This window comes from Drosophila takahashii, chromosome X (genome assembly GCF_030179915.1).
Source record: "Drosophila takahashii strain IR98-3 E-12201 chromosome X, DtakHiC1v2, whole genome shotgun sequence".
Taxonomy (NCBI): Eukaryota; Metazoa; Arthropoda; class Insecta; order Diptera; family Drosophilidae; genus Drosophila; species Drosophila takahashii.
In genome coordinates this window covers 17,686,123-17,693,025 of record NC_091683.1, presented here as the reverse complement: position 1 = coordinate 17,693,025, position 6,903 = coordinate 17,686,123, and positions in this window count along the sequence as shown.

Here is a 6,903-nt window from a genome sequence, read left to right as displayed (position 1 = left end):
CCGCATTTTGTGTGAGTTTCGGGGGGTTTTCGTTGGATTTTAGGAGGTTTTTTGTGGGCTTTTGGGGATGGGGCACGCACTGGCTGCCCACTGGCCAAGCGAAAGTAAGAAGAAGATGAAGATGGAGAGAAAGGGTTGCTCTGCATACGTGCGTGTGTGTGTTTGTGTGTGCGGACCTTTGCTTGGCAGGCATTTTATTTATGCTGCGTGGTCGTTTCTTTGTAGCCCCAGCCCCTCTTTCCTCTTCCCTCTTCCCACCCACTGTTTATACCCGTTAGACGTATGTATGTACCTTATGGGGGCATATTTTATTTGCGAAAAATTATGCAACGGGGATCCCAGCCTGGATCTCGGGACCTATTGAAACAAGTATCGCCATTTTTGGTATACGAACTTCTGTAGTAATAACATATTTGATAATAATAATAAAACAATTATTTTTTAAAAAAGATTTTAAACAAGTGATTAGTTTCAAGAACAAGAAAAAGAACCTTTGAAAACTTTTTTAATGTACTTAATAATTTTGAGCTTTAAGCTAAAAAACATTTTTAAATTTAAGTAACAGATTTTTTTACCTTGAATTGGAAAATTCTTTAAAACAGTTTTGATAAGATAAGATCATATCAACTTTAGCAACATATTTTCTTAGCGGGTATTTTATAGTCGTGGCCCTTGCCTTTGGCCTTCTTTCCTGTTTAAATTGGCAAGTGCCGGCGGGCGGAACGGCACACTCCCTGACCACGGCCTCCCGGCCACCCCCCCCCCCTTCCACCCATCCCCCTCGTGTCCTTATCAACGTGTTCGAACCCTTCAACCCGTTCGTGCGTTTGTTGTCCAGCCTCAGCTTCACTTTCAGCCTCCTTTTGTGGGTGGTTTTTGGGTGGTTTTGGGTGGTTTCGGGCTGGTTTCCGAGTTGGGTGGTGGCTTCTGATGGTGGCCAGTAGGTGGGCTTAATTTAAGCGGGTTTTATTTTTTCTCAATTCCTCTCCCCGTTCGCTCTCTTTTTTACATGCTTTTCGCTTCTCCTCAGCTTGTTGTATTTTTTGTGTTTTTTATTTGATTTTGCTTCGTATTTTTACTTTTTTCCTTGGGGTGGCTCTGTGCCTCTATGTGTGTGTGTGTGTGTGTGTGTGTTAATCTCGTTATGTTGTCCTTTGTTTGAAATGCCCGCTGCTGCAGCGCTGCTGCTGCGCAGTCGACGTCCGCTGCTGTAACTCTTTCGCTTTATTTTTCTATACAATTTGATATATATATTCGTACATATAATGTAAAATGTAAGTTTGTTGTATTTATTTTTTCTGTCGTCGTCCAAGTTAAACAATTTTAATTGAATTTTGACAAAAATAGGGGAAACCATTTATTCAGGAAAGAAAAAAAGGGAGCTGACCATTCAAAGAGCTGCGGCACACGTGTAAACAAATAGGATGCCAGAGGAATTTGCGGAAAGGTATTGCCTATATTTTGGGGCAAATTCAAAGATTCAGTTTGACAAAATGGTTATAATATAGTATTTTAAGCAAAATTCTAAAGCTTTTTTTTAAGACTATCAATATAAATAATCGTGGCAGAAATTACATATAAATATTTTCAAAAGTCTTTAAAATTGAATAGTATTTTTTTGGATTTCAGAATCGGAAAAGTAAATTTACTAGAAAATCAAAAAGTTCTAAAATATTTTCTGAATAAATATAAACTTCTATTAAAAGTAAATAGTGGTATTAATTCCGTTCTTCTGTTATTAATCCGGTAAGACTAGTAAGAGAAAGGATTATAAGCTAAAATTTATATCTTATAGTCTATAAGAACTAAAGTAGTCAATTATACCTTTTAAGAGTCGGTCTTGCACTTGATTTAATTGCTACTTTTGTGGTTTGCATTTCGAATGGTTCGCTGAATGCTTAGTCTAAGCTCTTAGCTCTTGCCGGTTGGCCTCTTTTTAGACTGATTAGGCGGAGGATATTCTACGGAAGGTCCTTTCGCTTCGCTCTCCAGCTCCTGGCACGCCATTAACCGGCCGTTTCCATGACAAATGATGCAAATTTAATTGGGCAAAAGCATCAGTTTGCCGAAGAAGAAGATGGTCATGCGAAATGTGAGCGAAATTAAGATCCGAGGCGAGGCGGTTGTCCTTTGATATTTAATATGTTTAAATATGCGAAGTCCTTCGAGCATGTCAGCAAAAAAGGGACCTTCTGCTGGACACACACAGCACACAACTCACAGCACATATACATAATGTGTGTTCCGGCATGGCTAGAAACATCAGCAAAAGTCCAAAGCGAAATTCATTCAAACGAAACGAAATGAAACGAATTCAATTGATGACGACGACGAAGCTGGAATAATGCCAATGAAGAGTAAAGTAGATCGATAGATAGCCCATGCACACACACACATGGTCATTATGTGTGACCTGGGAGAAGTCGGGGGGAGGGATGGCTGGCAGGTTCTACACAACAGGAAAAGCATGGGGTTATTTGTTTAAAATTCTTTGTTTAATCCTAGTGTGCATATGGGTGGCGAAAACCCCCTTAAGATCTTTTCTAGATCTTAAAAATGTCAATTTTTCATTTCATTTCATTTTTTGTCATTTTTCGCAAAAATCATGATGTACCCCCTTACAAAAAATTAAAAATTGACGAAAATTTTATTTTTTCAAGATCACCCGGAAAGGGTTATGGATCTATTAATTATTTTGTTATTTGTTCAAAACAGTATGTATTTTTGGTGTAGGACCATTTTTGGCCAAGTTACAGCAAAAAAACCAAAAGAAAAATTCCTATTTTTGTCAAAAAACAAAATTCCGAATTTCGAGATATACTGGAATATACAATTTTTCGATGAAGAATATGAATACATTTTTATAAAAATCAAAACCTTTTATAGTAAATCATCATTTTTAACGATAGGATATTATTTTCGTAAAAAATGCAACTAACGCCGTTCGGGTATGCAGCGCATTTTTTAACTGACCATTATTTTTATTTTCTGTGTAGCGACGGGGTTGACTAGAGATCGTAATGCAAACTGTCAGAATGCGTAACTCAATTTACAATTTTCCCTTTTCCGCCTTCTTCATCGCAACAAAAGAAAGCCAGTGGGCGGGGAATGTGGGTGGGGGGCTAGGCTGAATTAAAAGAAAATGGAAAATGCTAAAAAAAAGAAGCGAAAGGAAGAGGATGAGGAAGAAGCGAGCTGGACGTCGTCAATGTCCTTGCTTCGGGGTTGGGCTCGCTGCGTCCCTTTCTCGCGCGCTTTCTCCCACTCCCCGACTTTCTCCCTTTCTCCATGATAAAGACACCCAAGTGTGCGTGGCGTGTGTCAGGCCCAAGAAATGTGTGTGTGAGTGGGTGGGGGTGGGGCTTTAAGGGTGTGGGTGGTCAGCGCTGGGCAGCCTTTTTGTTTCGCACGAATCCTTTCGGCACAAAAAATACAAAAAGAAAAAAAAACGCAACACAACAAAAACGAAAGTGAACAAAAATGTAACAAAATCAGAGGCGGCGGAGGAGGGGGGGGGGGGCGAGGCGGGGAGGCTGCGAAAGGGGTTGGGGGAGGAGAGCGGAGATTGTGCAAAAAAATGGAAAGTACTATACATACATGGTACAGTAGTCTCTTGAACTTTTTGAAAGTGAAAGTTTAGAACATTTTTAAGTTTTTCATAAAACAAGGACATTCGGTGTCTTCTAAACTAAGTTTATGAGTGTTCTTTTTAAAAACGATCTGTAGAGCAATATTTTTCTGACTGAACCTTTAAATATAATTAAAATTTGCGATGTTCAATAAGGTTTAATGTTGATAGGATTTAAAATAATATCATTTCAAAATATATTATTTGTATTTCCTCCAATTTAATCCTTTAATTTAATATATCCAGGGATTTCACTTAAAAAATGATTTAATTTCAAAATATTTTATATTTATTTTATCCCGGTTCTTACTTTTAAAATGATCTAATTTTAAAATATGTTATCTTTTAAATATCTCTCGGGATCTCACATCGATTCGACTATGAGTGATTTCTGAAATTAGCAAAATCAGTATTGACGCTGTTCACTGTACACGCAAATCGTACAATGTTCGTTTGGACAATTGGCCATGGCTTTCTGGAACCCGTCCCCCCCTTTCCCTCCCCCGCCCTGCGAACCTTCAAACCTTAAAAAGCCTTACTACCCTTCCTACCCCGTTTGTAATATTTTCTTTTTTTTTTTTTGCGATGTTTGCCAAGCGTGCAGAAAAGCTGACCAGCACAAAAAAAACGAAGAGAAAGGAGGAGCGAAGGCAAGCAAACGCACAAAATTATATAGAAAATATACAAGGAACAACAACAACAACAACAACAGGGGCAGGAGCACACATAAAAAACGAGCGAAAATCTCTAAAAGAAAAAGCGCTCCGGAGGTGGGTGAAAGTGCCCGAAAAGGGTTACCAGAAATTGCGTCGGCAAAAAAAAGAAAAAAATGGAAAAAAGTGGGAGTAAAAAGCGGCAAAGAAATGTAAAGAAAAATACGAAATCACCCCCTTCGGCCAGGCTTACATGCTTACAGTTATTACCATGATAAGGTGGACAGATTGTCCTGGGGAAGGAGCAGTGCCAAGTGTCCTGGTCTCCGGGTGTCCATGTATTCGGGTATTCGAGTATCCGGGTGGTGGCATTGGCATTGCCATTGGCATGCAACAATCCCGATTCCGCTCTTCCGTTTTCCCACTTTTCCCGGAAAACCCGCGGACCAAACGAACCACCGGCTTATCTGCCTAGGCCGGAAATGAGTTGTGCCAAAAACGCAGGCTGCAAGTTTATGACGGTATACAAATAAAGTAGCTCAGATTCATGGGAAGTGTCCTCGGAAAAGGGACATTTTTGACTCACACGGCAGTTAAGACAAACACTTAGTATTCATTATCATTTACCTCGCTTAAGATCCAAGCAACTAAGTACTTTGCTAAATAATAAACGCTTTACGATTTTTTTCTGTTGCTAAATATGAGTATTTAATAATACTATAGAGTTTAAATGTTATACACTTTTATACTTGACCTTGTATATTTTTATTACAACAAGTTTTAAGAGCTAAACTATGGTTCTTTTGTACTAACTTTTGTTAAAACTAGTATATGATCCTTAGGGCCGTTTTCTCCTTTAGATATTAAGCTAAAAATAAGTTTTAAGCTAAAAATCTTCATACTTTATCAAGGTTTAAAATCTCATAAAAATACGGTAAGGATTGAACTATTGTAAATTCTTGTTTCCAGAAAAAATTGGCAAAAATCTTTATAAATTTGAATTTTTCTAAAATCATAACCACGAATAATGAATACCCCGATTTTAGTTTCAAATTCATTTGTATAAATAAACAATATTTATTAATATTTATTTATCAAATACTATTTGGAATGTTTTTTTTTCATTGTGGTTGCCAAGAACCAGAATTACCATTAGCCTCTTTTGCTTTTCCCTTTGAATCAAAAATGCTAACACACAAGCGAGTGGGGCAAAGTACATAAACAGCTCGTCTTCCTGCTCTTGCATATGCATATATCATTAAAACTGAGGCCCAGACACATATTTTCATATTTCCTTCCCCCATCGCAGTCATATTTCATAGTTCCCCCCCTCACATGTGACTTGTGTTGGTCAAATACGGCGAATCCGTGCCATGCAGACCCCTCAAAAGTATGCTAAGCGAGAGAGGATATACAAGAAGGAATATTTTTGGACGAATGCAGGACCAAAAATCGCCAACGTCGCTGTTTCGGTTGTAGGAAAATGATAAATTATATAAAAACCAATTGTATACATATACATGTCTGTGCATGTCCAACGAAGAAGAAGAAGAAGACGAACAAAAAATAAACGGCACAAAACGCAGGAAAAAAGCGAAGGGAAAAGGGAAATTTTCCCTTGAATTTTCATTCGCAATGTTATGTAGTTGACAGACCAGATGCCCCCTTTCGATTTTCTTTTTTTAAGTAGGAAATTGTGTCCGAGCTGTCTCTTCTCTCGCTCGCTCCTTCTCTCTCCGTCTCGTTCTGCCCTTCTTATCAAATGATTTTCTTCTGTAAACTTTCGGTGGACGTCAGTGGCGGACAAGGACAAGACAACCCTTTTAGGACAACCCAGCTGGGGGGTGGTGTTTCGAAGAGGTTGATTTCTGGGCAGGACCAGTGCACTGAGGAAAAAAGAAGAGTTTTCCGATTGACTAATCTTTCAAGCAATGTCCACTGTGAAATATCAGTCAGTTGCATACTGTTAGAATACCACACATTCTTTTTACTTTTCACTCTATCGCCCCCGTAAAAATATAAAAAAAATTTTAAATATTTTATAAGTTAGATAAAGCTACAAAAATCTTGAAAAAACCTTTGTTATATTTTTCATTTATTTTTCCTTTTTTGTTTTTTACTCCAAAAACATTTCTATGCAATATTTAAACTACGTTTTTGTAAAGATGCACTTACATTTTTTCTCAGTGCTTTGATGTCGCCTCGGCTTGTCACTGCCAGGGAAAAGAATAAAAATAAATAAATAAAAACAAGAATTTCGCCGTGATTTTGCATTTCTGGGCAGGACTTTAACCCAAATCGCCGTGCTAGCTGTGGGAACTAAGTCACTGGGTCTGGATTTAAAATAGCAGGCAGAAAAAAGAAGGAAAACTACACATTCTGCGCCGAATGTGGGAGATCCTGTTCGGTCATAAATTAAGCATGCCTCCCGCAAAAGTATGCTATGGATTTGAACTCGTATTCCGAATGCGCTGAGGCGTACAAATGCCAAAGTTACCAGGAAAAAACTTTCACTTCACTTTCCTCCCGCCCCCCTTTGAAATTCGGGCATCCTCCATTTGTTTGTCTGTGGTCGCAGAACTTGAAAACTACTTTGCCTAAGACAAAATGCCCCAAAACAGG